This window comes from Stomoxys calcitrans, chromosome 1, assembly GCF_963082655.1.
Source record: "Stomoxys calcitrans chromosome 1, idStoCalc2.1, whole genome shotgun sequence".
Lineage (NCBI taxonomy): Eukaryota > Metazoa > Arthropoda > Insecta > Diptera > Muscidae > Stomoxys > Stomoxys calcitrans.
In genome coordinates, this window is record NC_081552.1 from 158,444,342 (window position 1) to 158,471,595 (window position 27,254).

At 38.5% G+C, this 27,254-nt stretch overlaps 1 long non-coding RNA gene across 2 annotated transcripts in view; it reads right to left on the reverse strand.

Annotated features, from left to right (window-relative positions):
• Positions 1-27,254, reverse strand: part of LOC131994010 (uncharacterized) — a 338,911-nt gene that overhangs the window by 160,642 nt on the left and 151,015 nt on the right. For both annotated transcript variants that reach the window (XR_009396369.1, XR_009396370.1), the window contains exon 3: positions 13,877-13,939. This is a non-coding gene — a long non-coding RNA (uncharacterized LOC131994010). The remainder of the gene's footprint in view (positions 1-13,876; positions 13,940-27,254) is intronic.

Here is a 27,254-nt window from a genome sequence, read left to right on the forward strand (position 1 = left end):
ATTTTTAATTAAACTTAGAATTAACTTTAATCAAATATATAATTGCCATTTTGTTCGATAACCTTTTGCCATCTTCCTGCCAAATTTAGTATTCCACGCTCATAGAACTTCTGGCCTTTATCTGCAAAAAACTGAACCAAGTGCGATTTTATAGCCTCATCATTGCCGAAAGTTTTACCATTTAAGAAGTTCTGCAAAGATCGAAATAAATGGTAGTCTGATGGTGCAAGGTCAGGGCTATATGGTGGATGCATCAAAAGTTCCCAGCCAAGCTCACTCAGTTTTTGGCGAGTGACCAAAGATGTGTGCGGTCTAGCGTTGTCCTGGTGGAATATGACACCTTTACGATGGACCAATTCTGGTCGCTTCTCCTTGTTGGATGTATTCAATTTGTCCAATTGTTGACAGTAAACATCCGAATTAATCGTTTGGTTCCTTGGAAGCAGCTCAAAATATACCACACCCTTCCAATCCCACCAAACAGACAGCATAACCTTCTTTTGGTGGATATCAGCCTTTGAAGTGGTTTGAGCTGGTTCACCATGCTTGGACCATGATCGTTTTCGACTAACGTTGTTGTAAACAATCCATTTTTCATCTCCAGTTATGATTCGTTTTAAAAACGGATCGAATTCATTGCGTTTAAGGTGCATATCACAAGCGTTGATTCGGTTTGTTAAATGAATTTCTTTCAATACATGTGGTACCCATATTAAAATTGACGCCAAACAAACAAATGTAAACAAAATTTCGCGCACTTGTTTTCTAAAGCAAGCTTAAAGTTACAGCTGATAACTGACAGAAGAAAGAATGCAATTACAGAGTCACAAGCCGTTGAAAAATTTGTCAACGCCGACTATATTACTACTATATTACCGACAATTACTTTTCGGGCAACCCAATAGTATACCCCATCCTATGGTGGAGGGTATAACAAGTAAAAAGGCGTTAAGTTCGGCCGGGCCGAACTTTGGAAACCCACCACCTCGGGTATATATGTAAAGCCAATTTCTTCAAAATCCGGTGAAAAATGTATACCTTGTGCCCCTTAGCAGCTACATCGAAATATCTTCCGATTGTGTATAAAAAAATTCAATTGTGTATAACAAATTTTGAAGGTATATATAAAAATAAACCGATTTGAACTATATACGACACGGATGTCGAGAAGCCTATAATAAATCACTGTATCAAATTTCAGTGACATCGGATTATAATTTTGCCCTTTATGGCGCCAAGACTTTAAATCGAGATATCAGTCTATATAGCAGCTATATCTAAATCTGAACCGATTTGTGCTAAATTTCAAAAAAATATCGAAGAGCCTAACACATCCCATTGTCTCACATTTCGGCGAAATAGGATTATAAATGCGCCTTTTTTGGCTTCAAAACCCTAAATCGAGAGGTCGGTCTATATGGCAGGTATATCCAAGTCAGGACCAATCTGAGCCAAGGTGAAGAAAAATGTCGAAGGGCCTAACACAACTCACTGCCCAAATGGGCCTTTTTTGGACCCAAAACCTTAAATCGGTAGATCGGTCTATATGGCAGTTATATGCAAATCTTGTTCGATCGAGGCCAAATTGCTGAAATATGTCGAGGGGCTTAGCTTAAATTAAATTTCGGCGACATCGGACAATAAATGTGCCTTTTATGAGCCCAAAACCTTAAATCGGCAGCTATATTAAAACTTAAACCGATCTGGGCCAAATTGAAGATGATTGTGGAAGGGTCAAACACACTAACTGTCAAAAATTTGGGCCACATCGGACAATAAATGCGACTTTTATGGGCCTAAGACCCTTAATCGGCAGATCGGTCTATATGGCAGCTATATCCAAATCTGGACCAATCTGGGCAAAATTGAAGAAGGATGTCGAACGGCCTAACACAACTCACTGTCCCAATTGTCAGCAAAATCGGATAATATTCTTCGAACTTAACCTGCTTATGGAAAAAAAAGTATCTGTGCAAGGTTTCAGCTCAATATCTTTATTTTTAAAGACTGTAGCGTGATTTCAACAGACATACGGACAGACAGACGGACGGACATGGCTAGATCTTCTTAGATTTTTACGCTGATCAATAATATGAATACTTTATACGGTCGGACATGGATATTTCGATGTGTTGCAAACGGAATGACAAAATGAATATACTCTCATCCTTCGGTGGTGGCTATTTTTATAACCACCACCATAGGATGGGGGTATACTAATCTTGTCCGTCCTCTATGTCCGTCCTCCAGTCTGCCGAAATCACGTTAGCGGTCGAACATGTAAACTTAGCCGTTTCAAATTTTTCCACAGATAACTAATATTGATGTAGGTTGTTGAAGATTGCAAATGGGCCATAACGGTTCAGATTTTGATATAGCCGCCATATAAAGCGATCCCCCGATTTGACTTCTTGACCACATACAAGCCTCAATTTTTGTCCGCTATTGTATGAAATTTAGCATGCTGTGTCATGTTAAGATTTGCAACAACTGTGCCAAGTACGGTTCAGATCGGTTTATAACCTGATATAGCTCCCGTATAAACCGATCTCCCGATTTAACTTCTTGAGCCCTTACAAGCCGCAATTTTTTTCTCGATTTGTCTTAAATTTTGCATGTGGTGTTCCGTTATGACTTCCAACAAACATGCGACATACGGAGCATATCAGTCTACAACCTCATATGGCTCCCATGTAAACCGGTCTCTCGATCATCCTTGTTCGGTTCCTAGAAGCCTTAGTTGTTGCTGGTTCGACAGATATTTGGTATGTTGAATAAAATTATGCGCTTCAACTAAATTTATGTTGTATAAATTTTTAGCAGAATCCATGGTGATGGGTTCCCAAGATTCGGCCCGGTCGAACTTAGCACGCTTTTACTTGTGCTTCTTTAAATAAAGTTATATGTCGTCTTGCCCCAAAGTCAAATTCCTTACTTTCAACGATATTTTTTCTCTCATTCTAGATTTTTTACTTTAGAAGTTAATGATTCATAAGCCTACCATTTAAAATGAGAAATCCTTAATATCAAGGAAAATGTCTTTCACCAAAGTAAATGTTTCCTTACAAAGTTGGAAACTTGATCATCTTTAAATTAAGTTTACTTATCTTTGCCACGAATCTTTAAAATTAAGACAAACAATTTTTCAGTGTAAAGACTATCATTAAAAAATGTCCAAAATGTTTTACCACTATCCTTTAGTTGAGAGAAATTATGTAGATTTACAAGTAACTTATTTGTAAACAGTTTCTGGCTTCCACACCTACAAATTTAGCCTCTTTCAATTGGCTCGTTTTATACGTGTCCTTATCTGAAGGAGTTTTACTTGGCGTCTTGGAATTGTTTACACCATTATGTTAATTAATAACTGTTGCAAAAATAACATAAGGCAATCCATTGTAATTCCCTTTGCAGCCTTAAAGAAGTTTAGACAACTCACTAGCTGCGCAGCCATAGTTAAATCACTTAGAAATTATGTACTTTTCAGCAACTTCCCACTGTTGATGACGTTTCGCCACTGAGACGCGATGCTCGACACTTTAGGGCCAAGCCATTGCTGGTGCACTTTTGCACGGGCAACAACACTTGAGAAACTGTTATTTTCCTTTGCTCACTTACCCATCATCATCATGTACCTCGGGTTCGCTTTTGCTGTTGAAAAGCCACTCTATCGAAAGCCATTAAAAGTCACTTTTGTGAACTTGAAGCTAGACAAACTTTAAACTTACCTGTGTATGTGTTGGAGGGATTCGTTTTGTTGGAGATGAAGGATGGGACGCTGCTGGCGACCGTAAAGCGCGAATATATTGCACAGTGTTCAGAAGACAATGGATTGGCACATTGCATGATACAAAAAAAAAAGTGTTTACGAATGTCATTCTAAGGCTTTCAATTCTTAACAAGATCCCTGATGGCATGAGTTATTGTTTACCGATCGGCATTATATTTTGTATTTTGCTTATTTGGATCCAAAGGAAAAAAGTAAAAGTCGGGCGGTGCCGACTATATAATACCATACACCACCGAGTCTACGTAACACTTTTAATATATAACACTTATATCCAAATCTAGTCAGACTTTAATTTTGCACATCTATTGGAATATCGAATAGAACCTTGCACGATTTTCTTACGATGGTACGAAATTTGTGGCTTCTACAGCCTTAAAAATCGAAACGCATAAAATATATATATGGGAACTTTACCTAAATCTGGTTCGATTTTGATGAAATGTTTTGCATGTAGTGCGACGTCAAATAAAAAATCTCCTGCAAAATTTCGTAAGGATGGGACCAAAATTGTGGCTACTACAGCTTTAGAAGGGCATATCGGATGAAATATATATATATAGAAACTCTATATAAATCTGATTCGGTTCTGATGAAATCTTACACACATAGCATTTCGTGCCAAATTTGGTAAAGATCGGACCAAAATTGTGACTTCTACAGCTTTCAGGAAACATCCGATTCTGATGAAATTTTCCACACATACTAGGACGTTAAAAAAGCACTTCGTGCCAAAATTGCTTAATAGGTCAAATCGTATGAAAGTTATACATGGGAGCTATATCTAAATCTGAACCGATTTAGAAACTTTGCATACGTATTAAGACGTAACATGAAACATCTCATGCTAAATTTGGTAAAGATCGGACCAAAGGACATATCGGATGAAAGATATATATAGGACCGATTTCAATGAAGTTTTGCACACGTATTGAAACGTTAAAAAACACAAGTAAAAGCGTGCTAAGTTCGGCCGGGCCGAATCTTATATACCCTCCACCATGGATCGCATTTGTCGAGTTCTTTTCCCGGCATCTCTTCTTAGGCAAAAAACGATATACGAAAAGATTTGCCCTGCCATTAAAACGATATCAAGATATGGTCCGGTTTGGACCACAATTAAATTATATGTTGGAGACCTGTGTAAAATATCAGCCAATTCGAATAAGAATTGCGCCATTTGGGGGCTCAAGAAGTAAAATAGAGAGATCGATTTATATGGGAGCTGTATCGGGCTATAGACCGACTCAGACCATAATAAACACGTATGTTGATGGTCATGAGAGAATCTGTCGTACAAAATTTCAGGCAAATCGGATAATAATTGCGACCTCTAGAGGCTCAAGAAGTCAAGATTCCAAATCGGTTTATATGGCAGCTATATCAAAACATGGACCGATATGTCCCATTTACAATACCAATTGACCTACACTAATAAGAAGTATTTGTGCAAAATTTCAAGCGGCTAGCTTTACTTCTTCGGAAGTTAGCGTGCTTTCGACAGACAGACGGACGGACATGGCTAGATCGACATAAAATGTCACGACGATCAAGAATATATGTACTCTATGGGGTCTCAGACGAATATTTCGAGTAGTTACAAACAGAATGCCGAAATTAGTATACCCCCCATCTTATGGTGGAGGGTATACAAAACACTTCGTACGAAATTTGGTGAAAATCGGACCAAAATTGTGCCTTCGACTGTCTTAATAGGTCAAATCAGAAGAGTTATATATAGGAGCTATATCTAAATCTGGACAGATTTTTTTTTCAAAATCAACAGCGTTCGTCCTTGGACCAAAACAGAGACTTATGCAAAATTTTGTGAAAATCAGACAACAAATGATTACAAGAATACATGGACGGAGAGACAGACGGACATCGGGCTAAATCGAATCAGGAAGTAATTCTAAGCCGATCCGTATACTTATCGATGGGTCTAGCTCTTCTCCTTCTTATCGTTGCAAGCAAATGCACAAATCTATAATATTCCGTACCACAGTGGTGGTGTAGGCCCCGCCATAGATTCTGCAAAGAATGTATAAAATACTAAATTTAGTTGAAGGGCATAATTTTATTGTACATAACTAACTTCTGTTAAACTAGCAAAAATTTAAGCTTCTAGGAACCGAACAAGGATGAACGGGAGACCGGTTTACATGAGAGCTATATCAGGTTATAGACCGATTTAAACCGTACTTGGCAAAGTTGTTGAAAATCATTAAAGAATTATATCTGGAAAATTTTTGCTAGATCGGATAAAAATTGCGGCTTCCAGGAGCTCAAAAAATCCAATAGGGAGATGGGAGCTATATTAGGTTATAGACAGATTCGGACCGTTCTTGGCACAGTTGTTGGAAGTCATAGCAGAACACTACGTGCAAAATTTCAGCCAAAGCGAACAAAATTGCGGCCTTTAGGGACTCAACAAGTCGAATCGGGAGATTGGTTTATATGGGAGCTTTATCAGGTTTTTCACCGATTCGGACTGTACTTGACACAGTTGTTGGAAGTCGTAACAGAACAGAACGTGCAAAATTTGAGCCAAATCGGACAAAAATTGCAGCTTGTAAGGGCTCAAGAAGTCAAATCGGGAGATCGGTTTATATGGGAGCTATATCCAAATCTGAACCGGTAGAATATATGTACTTTATGGGGTCTTAGATCAACATTTGGAGGTGTTACAAACGTAATGACTTGATTTGTATACCCCCATCCTTTAGTTATGGGTGTAACAACATCGAAGAAATAGTAATAAGATCTAAAGAAAACATTGACGACAATGTTTGTAGGATTACACTGGTATGGTCTGGTCTTTCGACGCAGTTTTTAGCTCCGAGAAAGTAGATCTGCCCAAGCAAAACCCTGGATGATCGGGGAGATTCCTAACTCTGGGAACAATGTCCGAAGACTTTTTAACAGAGTACGTTGTAAAAATTCAAGGGCAAACTTCTCACATATCAATGAGTGCTATTCGATTGAAGTTTTGATGCGCAATGATAAGGGGCCTCCATTTTTTAGGAGAGTCCGAACGGCGTATCGCAGTGCAACAAATCTTTGTTGAGAAGTGTTTACATGGCTGCCATACCAAATTGTACAGTAGCTCACAAATGTCGACAGCATTAGGAGGGAATAACCACCGCTGAACATTTTTTCTGATATTCTCGGATTGGAACTTAGGCGTTCAGCGCCATAGGCGGACATGCTAACCTCTGTGCTACGGTGGTCTCCCTGATATAACTCCCATATAAACTGATCTCCCGATTTGAGATCTTGAGTCCCTGGAAACCGCATTTAAGATTCTATTTGTCCTCCAACATACGGTCCACATCGGACTATAACCTGACATAGCTCTCATATAAAGCGATCTCCTGCTTTGAGATCTTGATTTCATTTGAAATATGAACACTTAATTACTCAAAGTAGATAGCCAACTTTTCTCATTTTGTTGTCCAGTGTTGTCTATCTTAAAATTATGCGACATTCTTATTTGTTTCCTAATATTTAAATAATATTCGTAGCAAAACTAAAATGTGAACATCTCTCTGGAGTTGTTCGAAAACTGGTGCTTGTTTCACGATGCACGAAAGAAATCATAGTGATCTATATTCCACTGAATTATCCCAAAGTCCCATTGTGTTATGAACAGAAGTAATAAGAGTAGTTGTTTCTCCCTATGAATGTTTTCTTAATGTATAGCAAACTTTTGCCAACAATGGCAGCTGCTCTAGAGACACAGGGAAACCGAAGTAAAAGCAGCGAAAGGGAATAAATTTGTTTCCAACTAAGGAGATTCTTAAGAAAATTAAAAGTTGTTGCTAAAACTAATTACTGGCGGCTGTTCTATTGTTTTTAATGCACAGTTCTCCATTTGGAATAAACGTCAATATCAAAGCTTGTTATACCGTACACAATAGGATGGAAGTATACTAAATTCGTAATTCCGTTTGTAGGTAAGTTTAGGTTCGGTTGAAAAAAGGGTGCGGATATTAATCCAAAAATAATTCGTTTCACATAAAGGAAATTTTCGTTACACTTAGGCTGAGAAGAGGGTGCGGATATTAATCCGACTCTGCGACTATGGGCATACACCTAAGCCATTAATCGGCTTGTTGTGCGCTCTAAGAGCTAAAATTTAATCTAGCAAAAGAAAATTTTAAGTTAGGAATTCCGTGCTACTTACAAAATCCTTAATTGTTTTCCATACCACTCCCCTAAGTTGGTTCATGTCGGGTATTGTGTCCCCACCTAAGTACCAGTGTCTGTTAGCCGCGAAAGCCGGGCAGTGACATAGGAAATGCTTCAACGTCTTACCATTTTTCTCCCCAAGCTTCGTTGGACTTGCTTTACGATGAAAAAACTTGTATTTTGCAAATATAAAGATTTTTCTTCCTAACAATACTTCATTTTTGATATATAGAACATGTTAATCGGGGTTCCAACTACTTTTTCTTTAAGGGCAGTATGTACATGGAAATATCCTAAACGAAAATTTTTTAAGACATAAATGTCTTAGCTGCAACCGAAAATATCGCATGTTTATGTATGTGTGAAAATGCATACCTTATGTCCCATAACAGTTATATCTAAATATGTTTTGGACCAAATACTTATAAGTACAAGTCATTGTTTAATTGTGTATAACAAAATATTGGTCTTTTTAGTAGCTATATCTTAAAATAAACCGATTTGAACCATATACAACATGGATGTCGAAAAGCCTAACATAAGTCACTGTGTTAAATTTCAGTCAAATCGGATTATTAATGCGCCTTTTTTTGGGTCAAGACTTTAAATCGAGATATCGGTCTATATGGCAGCTATATGCAAATCTTGATCGATCTAGATCCGATCAGAGTCAAATTGAAGAGGGATGATGAAGGTCCTAATACAACTCACTGTCCCAAATTTCAGCAAAATCGGACAATAAATGCACCTTTTATCGGCCTGAGACCCTTAATCGGAGGATCGGTCTATATGGCAGCTATATCCAAATCTGGACCAAATTGAGAAGGGATGTCGGAGGACCTAACACAATTTATTATCCCAAATTTCAGCAAAATCGGATAATAAATGTGGCTTTAATTGGCCTAAGACCCTAAATCGGCGGATCGGTCTATATGGGGGCTATATCAAGATATAGTCCGATATAGCCCATCTTCGAACTTAACCTGATAACTTTACTCCTCCCCCCATCCTTCGGTGGTGGGTATAAAAATAGATTCAGATTTGGATATGGCTCCCATATACATGTTCCTCCAATTTGCAGTAATAATGCAACAAAATGATCATTTGTTATCCGATTCTCTCGGAATTTGGTAGGAAGCATTGACTTTCGATGTTACAGGTAAATTTCATAGAAATCTGTTCAGATTTATATGTATCTCCCATATACATGTTCGTCAGATTTTAGGTAAATTGCAAAATTTGTTGTCAACAGTAGTTGTTTCAGTTTGAACATATTTGCACGTAATTTGCTACGGATTGTTTAATAACCCATCTGAAAACATCCGGCAAGGTCCATTAAAATTGGCTCAGAATAAGAGATAGCTCTTACATGTACTTATACAATTTTTCGCCTTTCCTTACTGGTTTTTTTATACCCTCCACCATAGGATGGGGGTATACTAATTTCGTCATTCTCTTTGTAACCCTCGAAATATTCATCTAAGACCCCATAAAGTATATGTGTTTTTGATCGCTATGATCATTTTAAGTCGATCTAGCCATGTTCGTCCGTCTATCCGTCCGTTTGCCTGTCGAAAGCACGCTAACTTTCGAAGGATTAAAGTTATCCGTTTGAAATTTTGCAAAAATACTTCATATTAGTGTAGGTTATTAGTTATGGTTGGGATTGTTAATGGGCCATATCGGTCCATATTTTTATATAGCTGCCATATAAACCGATCTGGGATTTTGACTTTTTGAGCCATTAGAGGACGCAATTCTTATCCTTATGACTTCCGGCAGAATAATGCTCAAAGCGACAGATACCTGCTTACCTCAGTCTTAGGGCAATTTTCGTTGCCACAACGTAATATATTGTCTCAGATCGAGAATGACATTCAGCGCCTCCCTCGGAGCACTGCCACATTACCCCGTACATTCTCCATCAGTCTGCGCAAGGCACAGTTGTCTAAAGCCCGATGCCACACCAGACATCCATAGCTGAGAATCGGCCAAACAAGCGCGGACTAAGCTGCCAACACCTTCCTTGTGCTTATACAGTTCTCTTTGACTCTTTCCTCGAGGTTCCTTCTCCTGCATATTCTCTTGGCAAGAATCACTCTTAAGTACTTGGCTTCTGAACTCCATTCAGCACAGGGCGCCTGCAAATACCCAGCTTTCTCCTCCGGTGAAAAGTAACAGCTTTATACAGCAGCTGATGTAGCTGCCATATAAACAGATCTGGGATCTTGATTTCTTGAGCCTCAAGAAGGCCTAATTATTGTATTATCTGATTTGACTGACGGATTCTTCCATGACCTCCAACATACGTATCAAATATGGTCTAAATCGGTCCTTAGCCTGATACAGCTCCGCTATAAACCGATCTCCCAATTTTACTTTTTGAGCCCCTAAAAGGCCCAATTCTTGCTCGATTTGGCTGACATTTTACACATAGACTTCTACTGTGGTCCCCAACATTCAATTCAATTAGCAAAGCAATTGTTATCTTTTATTCTTTGTTTATCCAAAAAGAGATACCGGAAAAGAACTCGACAAATGCGATCCATAGTGGAGGGTATATAAGATTCGACCCGGCCAAACTTAACCGCTTTACTTGATTAATTTTAAAATAGACTATCTGGCCCGGTGGCTTTTGAAAATTAATTTTTTAACCATTTTTGAGCTGGTGATCAATAAATTCAGAGCTACGGGTCTCGTGCAGATCCACACTTATTAATTTGGGTATACCCACCACAGTATATTCATTTAATAATTCCATTTGCAACACATTGAAATATTAATTTCCGACCCTACAAAGTATATATATTTCGGGTAGTCGTAAAATTCTAAGACGATTTAACGATGTCCGTGTGTCTGACCGTCTATCCGTCTGTTGTAATTACTCTAGAGCCTTCAAACATTGAGATATTGAGCTGAAATTCGGCACAGATATGTCTTTTGATACACGCTGGTTAAGTTCTGAACGGGCCAAATCTAACCATATTTGGATATAGCTGCTATATTGACCGATCTGCCGATAAAGGGTCTATTGCCCATAAATGCTTCATTTTTTATCCGATTTCACAGAAATTTAAAAAAGCGCTGAAATTTGAAACAGTGAGCAGTTTTACGCCTCCCAACATAGGACCTAAATATGGTTCCGATCGGACAACATTTTGTTATAGCTGCCGGAAGCCCATAAAAGCTTTATTTATCACCCGATTTCGCTGAGAGTTGAAACAGTGAGTTGTTTTGAGACACCCGATATCCGAGCTTAATATGGTTGAGGGCGTACTATATTTAGATATAGCTGTCATATAGACCGATCTGCTGAAATTTGGAATAGTTAGTAATTTAAAGCTTCATAAAAGCTTTATTTATTACCCGATTTTGTTCAACAGTGACTTATATATATTAGACCACTCAATGTCCGTGCCGAATTGGGATGCATAAGTTTATCTAGCTATGTCCTTCCGTCTGTCCGTCCGTCCGTCCGTCTGTCTGTCGAAAGCACGTTAACACTCGAAGGAGTAAAGCTAGCCGCTTGAAATTTTGCACATATACTTTTTCTTAGTGTAGGTCGGTTAGGATTGTAAATGGGCCATATCCGTCCATGTTTTGATATAGCTGCCATAAAAACCGATCTTGGGTCTTCACTTCTTGAGCCTCTAGAAGGCGCAATTCTCGTCCGATTTGACTGAAATTTTGTACAACGGCTTCTCTCACGACTTTCAACATACGTGTCTAAAACGGTCTGAATCTATCAATAGCTTGATAAAGCTCCCATATAAACCTATCTCCCGATTTTGCTTCTTGAGCCCCTACAAGCCGTAATTCATATCCGAATGAACTGAAATATTACACAATGACTTCTATAATGTTCGTCATTCCTTAATGATACGAATGGGACTATAACTTGATATAGCTCCAACAGCAAAAGAGTTCTTATTCAATATTCTTTGTTTGCCTAAAAAGAGATACCGCGCATAGAACTCGACAAATGCGATCCATGGTAGAGGGTATATAAGATTCGGCCCGGCCGAACTTAGCACGCTCTTACTTGTTTTTAATACCTTTTCGCTCTTACTTGTTTTTAATACCTTTTCGTTTTGCATAGGGTGGGAGGAGTGGGATTGCCCTCTGACACATCCTTTCATTTCTGTAAAATATGTTCTCAGCCGTCCTACATGACATATTGTTGTTTATATTGGGAGGAGACGGTCGGACCATTTATTTGAGTATTTTATTGTCGCGACCCAGATACTTGGATCCCTATATAAACATTAGATTCGAGTTAATATGCCCTACTGGGAGGTTTCGGGGGATGGGGAGGCCACTCAGAAAACCAAGAAATACATTTTTATGTTAGATTTGTGCTCTGCTTTTAAATACCTTTCATTTGATACCTATATATCCCAAGGCGGTGATTTTCCCGAACACTTAGGGTGAAATTTGTATACCAAGTTCGTCCTCTACCCTTAAATGCCTTTCATTTAATACCCATATTGCTCAGATTTTATACTCACTACCGAAGGATGGGGATATATTCTTTTTGTCATTCCGTTTGCAACACATCGAAATATTCATTTCCGATCCTATAAAGTATATATATTCTTGATCGTCGTAAAAATCTAAGACCATCTTTCCGTCTGTCTGTTGAAATCACGCTTAAGTCTTTAAAAATAGAAATATTGAGCTGAAATTTTGTACAGATTTTTTTAGGCAGGTTAAGTTTGAAGTTGGTCTATATCGGACTTTATCTTCATATAGCCCCCATATAGACCGATCCGCCGATTTAGGGTCTTAGGCCCATAAAAGACACATTTATTATCCGATTGTAGTGAAATATGGGACAGTGAGTGGTGTTAAGCCAATCGATATCTTTCCGTAATCTGGCTCCGATCGATCAAGATTTCGATATAGCTGCCATATAGACCGATCTCTCAATTTATGGTCTTGAAAGCATTAATTTCCCGATTTTGCTAAAATTTGGGACATTGAGTTTTGTTAGGCCCTTCGACATCCTTCTTCAATTTGGCCCAGATCGATCCAGATTTGGATATAGCTGCCATATAGGGCCTGCCAAAATTTGGGACAGTGAGTTGTGTTAGGCCCTTCACCATTATTTTTCAATTTGGCCCAGATCGGTCCAGATTTCGATATAGCTACTATATAGCTGCGCCATAAGGCGCATTTATTGTCCGATTTTGCCAAAATTTGGGACAGTGAGTTGTGTTAGGTCCTTCTACATCCTTTTTTAATTTGGCTTAGATCGGTCCAGATTTGGATATAGCTGCCATATAGACCGATCTCATTTATAATCCGATTTCGCCAAAATTTGACACAGTGACTTATGTTAGGCTTTTCGACATCCGTGTCGTATATGGTTCAGATCGGTCTCTATTTAGGTATGGCTACCAAAAAGACCAATATTTCGTTCTACAAAATCGAACAATGACTAGACCACTCAATGTCCATGTCAAATTAAGTCCAAATCGGACCATATTTCTATATAGCTGCTATGGGGGCATGAATTATACATTTTTCACCGGACTTTGAAGAAAAGTCCCACCACCCCGAGGTGGTGGGTATCCAAAGTTCCTTCCGGCCGAACTTAAGGCCTTTTTACATGTTTCGGTTAAGATGGTAAGTTTAAAAAACTAATTTTTCAAAAATATTAATTGGAAGTCATCTATCTATCTAGTTAAATAATAATCAATCGGCAATCAAAATTTGAGACAGATGGTCGTGTCCCTTAGTAAATAGGAAATTAAATTTAAAGACACCATCTATATTTTAAAGTTTTGATTTTTGGATCGTTTTCACTGCTTAAATCCTACGCATAAGGAAAAATTTTAAAATTTGGCCCAATCTCTTTTAGTGTATAAAATTCACAATGACAAGATAGAAACTTACCTCTGGCCACTACATTTATTCGAAAGCAAGTGAACACCATTCCAACCCGTTTAAATTGTTGTTCTGAAAATGAATGAAAATATTTATTTAAAAAAAAATTATAAAAACAATCAAGTATTCACACATACACGCACAATCTTAGTGTGGAAGAAAAGAAAAACATGCAGATAATATGAATTTTATGCAAATCTCATGTTTATATTTAAGTCATTCCAAATCCATATTTTATAATATAATTTATATTCCAAAAATATATAAAATATAAAACAAACGCAATCATTCAGCAACCTAGAACTCTACTAGACAAACAAATTTAATCCCCTTCCATCAACATAAGGAAGACGGCCATGTAGAGTAGTACGCCAACCATGACTGTGAACCCTAATGCTAAGCGGTGCGTCTTTTTTGCATGTCTGTTGACACATTCGAATCTGCCACAGGATAAATTGAACCAGACCACTGGAAACGATAGCAAAATTGAGGGTTTGTCTAACACTCCTCCGCATCGCATGTCCTGTTGAATGGAAGAGCAGCAGCAAGCAAATGTCCTTAGCACTGTTGAAGGTGTTCAAAGGCAAGAAGAAAATATTTGCGAGAGAATAAAGAAGTTGCTTTGTAAACAAATTTGATTTGAATTTTAAATAGCCTGCGACAAAAAACTTGCTGCCCCTCCTTAGATGATTGACAATAGATGCCGAAATATTTATGACGAATGCAGAGCATAAGCCATGTTTATATTTTTAGTTTTAAAATTAAACAAAACGACCACAATTACATTTGTCTGCAAAACCTCCATTTCCCCTCCATTTAATCTATAGATGATATACCTAGCCTAGTTTTCAAGAATACAAAATCTTGAAATTCAAGTTGTTGAAGTTAACGAAAATTGGGGAAAGCAGACCTAAATCCTTGCATAATTGTGGAACAGGTCCTAAGTGCTACACTCGGCACTTTTATTGTAGACTCCAGCATGAAAACCTCACAGTGGTTCGAAATTGAAAAATTCCTAAAATCCTTCTGTATCAATTTTTGTATGGAAAGTCGTTGTAGCTTTTGGGTCCAGAAAGGGACTAATTGACGGTGACATTTATTCATAAAACAAGAGCTAAACTTTGTATTGATTGTCAAAATACAATTTATATGCCAATTAGAACTTCTGGGCGGATGTCATAGTTTAATAGAAAGATTGAGCTAAAACTTTCGGAAAATTGGCTTCAGTATTTTGATGGCTATTTTGTATTTCTATTATATTTATATTGAAAAGAAAACAAAAAAAATAATTAGAAAACACATGCGGTGGAAAAACTAGGTAAACACGTTTTCGCGGTATATTCGATCAATGTGTGGCCGTTGAAGCCTCCACACCTAATGTGGTTGAATAAGTCCCCTAACCGAGGGCGAAACGAGTCCCACAGTGGTTGTTGGGTTGCAATCTGTGGCTTTCCATTTCCATTGCAAGAAGTCTTCGATCATTGAGCTTTTAGATTGTCCCAAATTGGTTTTGTGATTTCAACAATGTATTGTCCCGATCTCGACATTCGGTTTTAAATGCTGTTTATTTTAATAAATCACTACGTAAGCAAACCGAAAACATTAAACAAATAAATATTATTTCACCCTACACCAGTACTGTGGTACAAAATGTTATGACGTAGTGCATATGTTTGCAACACTCAGAAGGAGGAGAGATAGACCCATTGACAAGTATACCGATCGACTCAGAATTACTTTTTCTTTTGATTTAGCTATGTCCGTCTATCTATCCGTTCGTCTGTCCATGTTAATTTGTGTTCAAAGTACAAGTCGCAATTTTCGTCCGATTGTTTTAAAATTTGATACAGGCATGTTTGTTGGCCTAGATATGAATACCATTAGAATTGGAAAATATCGATTTAGCTTTAGATATTGCTCCCATATAAAGGGTGATTTTTTAAGAGCTAAAGGAAAGTTTTTCAAAAAGGAAACACATAAATCGATAGTACGGTACATATAATTTAATGTTTGAAGATTATTTCATGCAAATGTTGACCGTGACCGCGCCTCAAATGGTCCATCCGCTTAGTCCAATTTTGGCACACGCTTTCCAACATTTCGGCCGGCATCTCACAAATAAATGCTGCAATGTTGTCTTCCAATATGTCAATTGAAGCGGGCTTGTGTTCACCGAACTCGCCTCTCAATGAGTCCATTGTTATGTGTGCTGTGTGGCATGTGGCAGCGTCTTACTGAAACGACATGTTATGCTAGTCAAGCTCTTGCATTTTGGGCAAAAACAGTTGGATATCATCTCACGATAGCGCTCACCATTCACAGCTACGTTACGATTCGCATTATCTTTAAAGAAGTACAGTGACTTTTTCTGGAAGCATTGTTAGCTATTGCAATGCTTCTGGCTGATCTCTACGTGCCCATTGAGCTAAAAATGAGCTTCGCCGCTGAACACAATTTGAACACGATGAAATTTCTTAACAGAGCACGCATTTTGATAATAAAATTCAAAAATTTATAGACCAAAATGTTTGACAATGAAACAAAACACGAAAGGTGCGTGAGCTATTTTGACCAGTGTTGCCAAAAAGATAACAGCAACAAAATCACCCTTTATATGTTCATCCAATTTAAGTAATAAAGCAATAAAATAATCATTTGTTAATCGATTCTGTCAAAAGTTGTTAGGTTTGATTTTTCTCTTGACATTACTGGCACCCAAACTATGCTGAGCGTCGGAAGGAGATTAACGCCTTCTCTGAGGATGGCAAAATCCGCATTGTTTTGGTGCAGGGCCATAACGGAGTAAGGGGAAATCAAAGGGCAGACGATTTGGCGGTGAAGGACAGAGGACTGCCGTCAATAAACTTTCGAGTCGACGCAGTCCGAGTTAAGGGAGTGGGCGACGAATGCGCATGCAACATTTTGGAACAGCGTAACGAAAAATCCTATTGGGGATCCAGATGGTGAAAATACGAGGCTATTACTGAAAGAAAGTAAGAAGGAGGTTGGTATAGCTATTGGTATCATATCGGGACACGTAGGACAACGAGTTGACTTATGTAAAATCGGTGCGGCAAGTGATAGGATGTGTAGGACATGCGGGGAAGATGATGAGACTTTAGAGCATTTCCTTTGTCATTGCCCGGCTTTCGCGTCCAACAGATACCGGCACTTAGGTGGAGATACAATATTAGACATGAACCAACTTAGGGGAGTGGTGTTGAAAACAATTACGGATTTTGTAAGTATCATGGAATTCCTAACTTAAAATTTTCTTTTTAGAGGTTACTTTATAGTTTTTAGAGCGCACAACTAGCTGATTACTGGCTTAGGTTGTTGTTGTTGTAGCAGTGTGTTATACACTAAGACGGCAGCCCTTGCCGATGAAGAACTCCATCGGGTAAATCTGGTACGTACAACCGGCTGGCTTAGGTGTATGTCCATAGTGGCATGAGGCGGATTAACATCTGCACCCTCTTTTCAACCTAACCTACCGGTGAAATCCATAGAAATCGGCCTAACTTCAGGTACAGCTGTCATATATATATATATCGCCCGATTTTCACTCCAAGAGCCACTGCAAGCGCATTTATTGACCAATCTTACCAAAATGCTATGCAATGCTTTTCTCGACGACTACCACATTATCTCATAAGTTTTCTCGAAATCGGTTCAGATATAGCTTCCAAATAAATGTTCATCATTTTGAAGATATTTGCTCGAAGTTTCAAACGTATTGTTTAATATCCTATCTGAAAACATCCGCCGAAGTCCATCAAATTTGGTTCAGAATTGGATGTATCTCCCACATTGTACTTATAAGGTTAGTGTAGGGTATTATTCAGTCGAAACCGTCCGATTTTTGCCTTTTCTTACTGGTTTTTAGATATTTCAAGAAAATAATTTTTGTCCAATATTTATAAAAAAATCGACCAACATTTTGCTCAAATTACGTGGTCAAATTCTCAAAGGCCGTCAATAAACTTGATTAACCCGAAGCCTTTTGGATCGACGCAAAAGCAAAATTGTCATTAGAACGGCAAAAATCTAATGGGGTGATCCGGATAGTGAGAGGACGAGGCTATTGCTGACAGGAAGAAAGAAGGAGGTCAGTGTAGCTTTTGGTATCATAACAGCACACAAAATCAGTGCGGCAAGCGATGGCATGTGTAGGACATGCGGGGAAGGTGAAGAGACTTTGGATCATTTCCCATTTCATTGTATTTTATCGCTCGGCTTTCGCGGCAAAACTACTACAAGTACCGGTACTTACCACATATACCTGACATGAACCAACTTAAGGGAGTGGCATGGAAAACAATTAAGGATGTTTTAAGTAGAATTCCTAACAGAAATTTTTCTTTTTCGAGGTTGATTTTTAGTTTTAAAAGCGCACAACAAACCGACTACTGGCATAGATGTTTGTCCATAGTGCCTTGGGTCTGATTAATATCCGCTCCCTCCTTTCAACTTAACCTAACCTAACTTTGTTTATTGTAAGCCCTTTAACAACTTTGCTTACGATAAACTTTGTTTACGATTGTAAAACCAAAAACTCTTTAATTGGGAGACGCATTGATAGCCGCAATCGATTATTCGTGTACCGGACCAATTATAATATGCGTTCGTTCCTCCTACTAGAGGGAAAGGTTTAGTGTTTGATCGTATAGACCAGTGATGGGCAAAAATACTCACACTATTGGATATTACTTTATACGTGCATAAGAAAATAATCCCAAGCAGGACCATGGGCTTGGAAATAACGGCAATTGGGTGCTCGTCACTAGTATAGACACATTCTCACACACAAATTTTTTCCTTTTTTGTTTAGGCTGAGCAAAGAGTGGTCAGTATATTGGGCAGCCTTAAGTAAAACAAGTAAAAAGGTATTAAGTTCGGCCGGGCCAAACTTTTGATACCCATATATATATATATATATATATATATTCCCCACATTTCGGCATAGCACAGTTATATCTAAATGCAGTCACCGGACCTCACCATATTGGCCGGGCCTAACTTTAGATACCCACAACCTCGAATAAATATATATATATATATATATATATATATATATATATATATATATATATATATATATATATATATATATATATATATATATATATATATATATATATATATATATATATATATTCACCACATTTCGGCATAGCACACTTATATCTAAATATAGTCACCGGACCTCACCATATTCAGGAAGGCTATGTAAGGGTCGAACACAATATTTTATACCAAAATCATTGATAAGATTATGTAAGGTTAAAAATAGGGTGCGGATATTAATCCGCCCCATGCCACTATGGATATACACCTAAGTCAGTAATCCACTAAAACGTAACATCGAAATACTAAAAAATAAAATCCTTAATTGTTTCCATGCAACGCCCATAAGTTGGTTCATTTCTGGTAGTTATCTGCTAAATTTAAGCGAAATCGAGTAACAAACGTATTTTTATTGTCCTTAAACTTTAACTGCGACATCAGTATATATGACACCTATATTTAAATATAGCCCGATCTTGACTATACTCAGTACGAGTGTCGAGGGGCCAAATACAACTCATTATGCCCAATTTTAACGAAATTTGTTAACCTTCGCAAATCAAAACATTTGTATGTACATCGTAGTCCAAAACTCACCCGCGTTGGTCAACTATAAAATTTGGAGGAAACTGTCATATATATCCCAAAATGTCATACTTGTTGAAACAAAAACTGAAGAAAACAGCAAAATTCAAAATCCCCTCGAACCTCCTTCCAGTAGATTTTTTATACCCACCACCGACGGATGGGGGCATATTCATTTTGTCATTTCGTTCGGAACACATCGAAATATCCATTTCCGACTCTATAAAGTATATATGTATATTCTTGATCGGCGTAAAAATCTAAGACCATCTAGACATGTCCGTCCGTCTGTCTGTTGAAATCACGCTACAGTCTTCAAAGATAGAGATATTGAGCTGAAGCTTTGCAGAAATTCTTTTTTTTTCATAAGCAGGTTAAGTTCGAAGATGGGCTACATTGGACTATATCTTGATATAGCCCCCATATAGACCGATTCTCCGATTTAGGGTCTTAGGCCAATAATAGCCACATTTATTATCCGATTTTGCTGAAATTTGGGACAGTGAGTTGTGTTAGGCCCTTAGATATCCTGTTTTTAATTTCACTCGGAGCCTTTTTACTTGTTAAGAACAAAAATTGCCCTAAGTCAACCTGCTTCTTCACTACAATAATATTTGCATGAGTTGGGCAAATGCTCGTGCCTAGCTATATGGAAACACATTATTTATAATACAAGTACAATATGTATACACTATTGGATTTTTTATTTTATGGATCCTAACGCAAGCTATGTTAAATTTTTCCAATAAAATTCAGTTTCTTTTATTAGTGGGCAACAAAATATTTTGGAGAAAATTAAGATGCCAATATACCGAAGAAATTCAGTCATCAAGCTAAGGCGACGGCTAAAAACTTAATTGAATCGCATGCAGGGATGCAGATGGGGACAAATACGCATCTGATGCTAGTCTCAAAGGTGATGGTTTCATCATCGTCCATCGGAAACACAAGTTTAAAAAGGGAAAGAGCGGCAATAGCTCGAGTAGTGATTTACCTTCACGATATGAGAAATTTCAACAACAGCTTGCAATAGATAACATGGAACATAGCTACAATCTGCTCCATGAACAACATATGTCTGTGATAGAAAGATTCAATAAATTGGAGGAAACTTACAACATTGATCTCTAAAGGCTACGAGGAACAGAATAGGCCAGTTGTTGCGAAAAAAAACTGGGCTGCCGAAGTAGCCGAAGACTTCGATACTGCAAATCAGTTGGAGGTAAATATCGCACCGCCAGCGATAAATGCAGATGGACATGGCAATAAAACAGCACTCAAGGAGAAAAGGCAAATATGTGCAACAACACATCACCGTTAAATACTACACAGAAGACTTCTACTATCGTGGCCCAGGAGTCTGCGAATATGACAACAACACCGATGACTCACGAATAATGAAACTTTAGTTGGGGTAGGTGGTACCTCGGCAGCAACAGGACGAACGATGGCGACAGATATGTGCAGGGACAGATCCTTGCCCTCGATTGTCATGCACGATGTTAGCGTTAACGAGATTAGTACTGTATTAAGGGTGGGCTGGGATTGGTAATATGGAGGGTTATCTCTCTTCATATGAAGGGACGGGGCAATTTCGACAGCGCAAAAAGCATGTTGTCAGAAAGGAAGTATAAATTCCATACACATACCCCTAGGAATGAGTTGCTCTGTGGTGTGGTGGTAGAAGGGTTGTCGAATAAATATAGTAGAGAGGAGGTTGGTGGATTGAGAATGAGTTGGATTTTGAGGTGAAGGTGTTGTATGTGACCCCGTTGTCATCTGATAAGTGGATGATTAGGTGTGCTCGATCTACGAAGATTGAACGGTTGTATAGGCTAAATAGGGTCTTGAGTTGTAGAGTACTTATGCGGATGGATTTAGTTTGGGGAATGGCGCAGTCCTTTAATTTAATTTCATCAAACTGCGGCATGCCGTATAGATGGTATGGCCCAGGGAAATGCACCCTTCCGCCTAAAGGTACTGAGACTGTGGTTGATGCAGCTGTTGTAGGAGGAGAGGGAATTCGTCAAATTAGTTGTGCTAATTGTGAACATTGAAGCTTGCAGCATGGAGGGCCATGCTGCAAGCTCCAAGGAGTGTTCGTGCAGGGATGTGGTTTTGATAGGCGAGAGGAATTAAAGACGAGGAATCTTGGGCGATCGGAGAGGTTAGCTCATCAGAGTGTAATATATGCAGCCATGGTTGGTGGTGAACTGCAGCAGCAAGCGGTGTCGGTCACGCGTCCCGTTGCTGAAGACGGGCCCCTGTCGACCGGCAGGACTGTCCATGGGCAACCCATGGGATATTACGGGAAGGGGGTCCGGGATATCATGAAGGACATTGATTCATTTGCCTGGGATTACTTCTCTACATGAAGGGATTCTAGGAGATTGAAATGAGTGTTGGTGACACATTATATGGCTCAGTGAGAGGAGTGCCTACGGGAGCTTAGATTTATTTGACTTGTAAATATTTCCCTGGCTTGAGATATAGATTTTAAGGTTAGTTTATAAGTCTCTAGCACGCAGATCACAATTAATTTTTATGGATTGGACCTTTTTTATACCCTCCACCATAGGATGGGGGGTATACTAATTTCGTCATTCTGTTTGTAACTACTCGAAATATTCGTCTGAGACCCCATAACATTTTATGTCGATCTAGCCATGTCCGTCCGTCCGTCTGTACGTCCGTCCGTCTGTCGAAAGCACGCTAACTTCCGAAGGAGTAAAGCAAGCCGCTTGAAATTTTGCACAAATACTTCTTATTAGTGTAGGTCGGTTGGTATTGTAAATGGGCCATATCGGTCCATATTTTGATATAGCTGCCATATAAACCGATCTTGGGTCTTGAATTCTTGAGCCTCTAGAGTGCGCAATTCTTATCCGATTGGAATGAAATTTTGCACGACGTGTTTTGTTATGGTGTCCAACAACTGTACCAGGTATGGTTTAAATCGCTCCATAACCTGATATAGCTGTCATATAAACCGATCTTGGGTCTTGACTTCTTGAGCTTCTAGAGGGCGCAATTCTTATCTGATTTGAATGAATTTTTGTACGACGTGTTTTGTTATGATATCCAACAACTGTGCCAGGTATGGTTCAAATCGGTTTATAACCTGATATAGCTGTCATATAAACCGATTTGGGATCTTGACTTCTTGAGCCTCTAGAGGTCGCAATTATTATCCGATATGCCTGAAATTTTGTACGACGGATTCTCCCATGACCATCAACATACGTATTTATTATGGTCTAAATCGGTCTATAGTCCGATACAGCTCCCATATAAATCGATCTCTCTATTTTACTTCTTGAGCCCCCAAAGGGCTCAATTCTTATTCGAATTTTCTGACATTTTACACAGGTCTCCAACGTATAATTTAATTGTGGTCCAAACCGGACCATATCTTGATATCGCTCTAATAGCAGAGCAAATCTTTTCTTATATCCTGTTTTGCCTAAGAAGAGATGCCGGGAAAAGAACTCGACAAATGCGATCCATGGTGGAGGGTATATAAGATTCGGCCCGGCCGAACTTATCACGCTTTTACTTGTTTATAACTCTAATTTTTGGGCATTTTATGTTGATGAATTAAATTTGAGTTGAATGATAAACTGCCGAATTTTTTCGCTCGACTTACGTAGACAGGTAGATTTAGTTATGAGAATAAGATTATAGAGTAAGCCGTCTTTGTTATTACTATTTAAGATTGTTTAAATTCAATCGGGTAGCACTCATTGATATTTGAGAAGTTTGCCCCTATTCATAGGCAAAATTTACATTTGCCTTACAACAGGGCAACATAAATGTAGATACACACATATATTTATATAACAACTAGCTGACCCGGGCCCGCTGCGCCTTCTTTTACTTTATATGGAACAAAAGTTTCCTTGAAGTACATATTTTCTAAGATATTTTAGTGAAATACCATGCTAACTTGACTATGAGTTTAACAATATAAGTGCCTTTATCTGAATCCCATATGATCTAGGAATTTAAGTTTGGATGTAAGGTGTACTTCGTTCTTAAAATACTTTATTTCAATCCGATATTCTCATGATATCTGATTTAGGGGTGTTTTCGGGGGTGAGGTGGTCCCCCAGATACTTGGCCCTGAAAAAATATCAGCATCGTGCTCTTCTCTCAGATACCATTTATTTAAACCCCATATTGCCATTGGCTTAATAGGAGTTTACAGGATCAGGCGTCCCCCAAACACATGGCCCCAAAGTAGGTTGTCAAACTCGTTTTCTAATCTCAAATACCTTTCATTTGAGCCACATATTGGCATGGTCGAAAAATTTTTTTCCCTTTGGTGGTGTTTTCGGAAAGGGGTGATGCCCTAAATACATGATCCTAGATTTGGATATAAAATTCGTATTCTACTCCCAAATACCTTTATTTGAGCCCCATATTGCGATGGTCAGTAAAAAATGGCTGTTTGTGGGGTATTTTGGGAAAGGGATAGACCCCAGAAAATTGGTCCCGAAAATGGGTATCAATTTTTGCTCTACCCCCCAATATCTTTCATTTAAGCTCCACATTGACATGGTCGGTAAACATGCCCGTTTAAGGGGTGTTTAGCGGATTGGGTTAGTCCCCCAAACACTAAGCCTGGAAAATATATCAGCCACGTACTCTATTCTCATATATCTACATACCATTTATATTGCCATTGCCCTCAAAATCGGATATTAAATTCGTTTTCTAATCCCAAACACTTGGTCCCATTTTGAATATAAGATTCGTATTCTACATTCAAATACCTTTTATTTAAGCCCCATATTCCCGTGGTCAGTAAATAAGTCCTGTTTGGGGGGTGTTTTGGGAAAGTGATGGACCCCCAGAAACGTGGTCCCACATTTGAATATCTGATTCGTATTCTACTCGCAAATTCCTATCATTTTAATAGCATATTGCCACGGTCGGTAAATATGTCCGATATAGGGGTGTTTTGGGGCTTGGGGTGGTCCCCCTAGCCCTTGGTCCAAAAATTGGATATCAGATACGTTTTTATACCCTCCACCATAAGATGGGGGGTATACTAATTTCGTCATTCTGTTTGTAACTACTCGAAATATTCGTCTGAGACCCCATAAAGTATATATATTCTTGATCGTCGCGACATTTTATGTCGATCTAGCCATGTCCGCCCGTTTGTCCGTCCGTTCGTCTGTCTGTCGAAAGCACGCTAACTTCCGAAGGAGTAAAGCTAGCCGCTTGAAATTTTGTTTTTTGTTATGATATTCAACAACTGTGCCAAGTATGGTTTAAATCGTTCCATAACCTGATATAGCTGCCATATAAACCGATCTTGGGTCTTGACTTCTTGAGCCTCTAGAGTGCGCAATTCCTATCCGATTTGAATGAAATTTTGCACACCGTGTTTTGTTATGATATCCAACAATTGTGCTAAGTATGGTTCAAATCGTTCCATAACCGGATATAGCTGCCATATAAACCGATCTTGGGTCTTGACTTCTTGAGCCTCTAGAGTGCGCAATTCTTATCCTATTTGAATGAAATTTTGCACGACGTATTTTGTTATGATATCCAACAACTGTTTCAAGTATGGTTCAAATAGGTCCATAACCTGATATAGCTGTCATATAAACCGACCTGGGTATTGACTTCTTTAGCCTCTAGCCTCCTATCCGATTTGGCTGAAATTTTGCATGACGTATTTTATTCTTACTTTCAACAACTGTGTCAAATAGGGTTCAAATCGGATCATAACCCGATATAGCTGCCATATAAACCAATCTGGGATCTTGACTTCTTGAGCCTCTAGAGGTCGCAATTATTATCCGATTTGCCTGAAATTTTGTACGATGGATCCTCTCATGACCATCAACATACGCGTTTATTATCTGAACGGTCTATAGCACGATACAGCTCCCATATAAATCGATCTCTCTATTTTACTTCTTGAGCCCCCAATGGGCGCAATTCTTATACGAATTGGCTGAAATTTTACACAGGTCTCCAACATATAATATAATTGTGGTCCGAACCGGACCATATCTTGATATCGCTCTAATAGCAGAGCAAATCTTTTCTTATATCCTTTTTTGCCTAAGAAGAGATGCCGGGAAAAGAACTCGAAAAATGCGATCCATGGTGGAGTGTATATAAGTTTCGGCCCGGCCGAACTTAGAACGCTTTTACTTGTTTTATCCTAAGTACCTTTTATTTGAATCCCATATTGTCGTGATTGGTGTAAATATATGTTTGGTAGGTTTTAGGGTGGGGCGGCCCCCCTAGGTACACTATCCGTAATTTGGATACCAAATTTTTATTTTTAGGGTACTATATGAGAGCACACAAAATTTCCCTTAAATCGGACCACCCATCTCCGACATCTGGCGTTTCTGAAAATTAGGGTAAGAGGGAGGGTCCGCCCGCCCTTCAGATATCAAAAATGTAGAACCCTATTTTCACCACGGGGTCATTATGCACCATCTGTGAAAATTTCAAGAAAATTTCAGCCGTTTTTGAGTCTATAAGGAACACACAAACAAACAAACAAACAAATCTACTAACAAACACAAATTGATTTTTATACCCTCCACCATAGGATGGTGTCAGCTAATTCCAATAAGAATTGCCCCCTTTGGGGGCTCAAGAAGTAAAATAGAGAGATCGATTTATATGGGAGCTGTATCAGGCTATAGACCGATTCAGACCATAATAAGCACGAATGTTGATGGTCATAAGAGGATCCGTCTTACAAAATTTTAGGCAAATCGGATAATAATTGCGACCTCTAGAGACTCAAGAATTCAAGATCCCAGATCGGTTTATATGGCAGCTATATCAGATTATGAACGATTTTAACTTGTTAAAAGTAAGAATAAAATACGTCATGCAAAATTTCAGCCAAATCAGATAAAAATTGCGACCTCTAGAAACTCAAGAAGTCAAGTCCCCAGATCTGTTTATATGACAGCTATATCAGCTTATGAACCGATTTGAACCATACTTAGCACAGTTTTCATAACAAAATACTTCGTCCAAAATTTCATTCAAATCCGATAAGAATTGCGCCCTCTAAAGGCTCAAGAAGTCAAGACCCAAGATCGGTTTATATGGTAGCTATATCAGGTTATAAACCGATTTGAACCATACTTGGCACAGTTGTTGGATATCATAACGAAACACGTCGTGCAAAATTTCATTCCAATCGGATAAGAATTGCGCACTCTAGAGGCTCAAGAAGTAAAGACCCAACATCGGGCCTTCAAAAGACTTTTTTGCTGGCGCTTCTGCATCCATTCTGGCAACATGACCTAGCCAAGGCAACCGTTGTATTTTAATACGTGTAACTATGCTCGTCATATAGCTCATACAGCTCGTGTTTCATACGACGCATATATTCTCCATTAACGCAAAAATCTTTCTCTCAAATATTACTACTAGAGCTCCCTCATTATCCTTCACAAGTACCAGTGCCTCTGAACCATATAACAACAATTACCAAAGCAAAGTTAAAAATAATGTAATTTAAAAATTTTGTACTAAATTAATACCATATTCAATTGGCCAAATTTTAGTCAATATGTTTCTATGTACTATTTTAGCACATTTTTATACCCTATTCCACCACTGTGATACAGGGTATTATAGATTTGTGGATTTGTTTGCAACGCTTAGAAGGAGAAGAACTAGACCCATTGATTAGTATACCGATCGGCTTAGAATCACGTCCTGATTTGATTTAGCTATG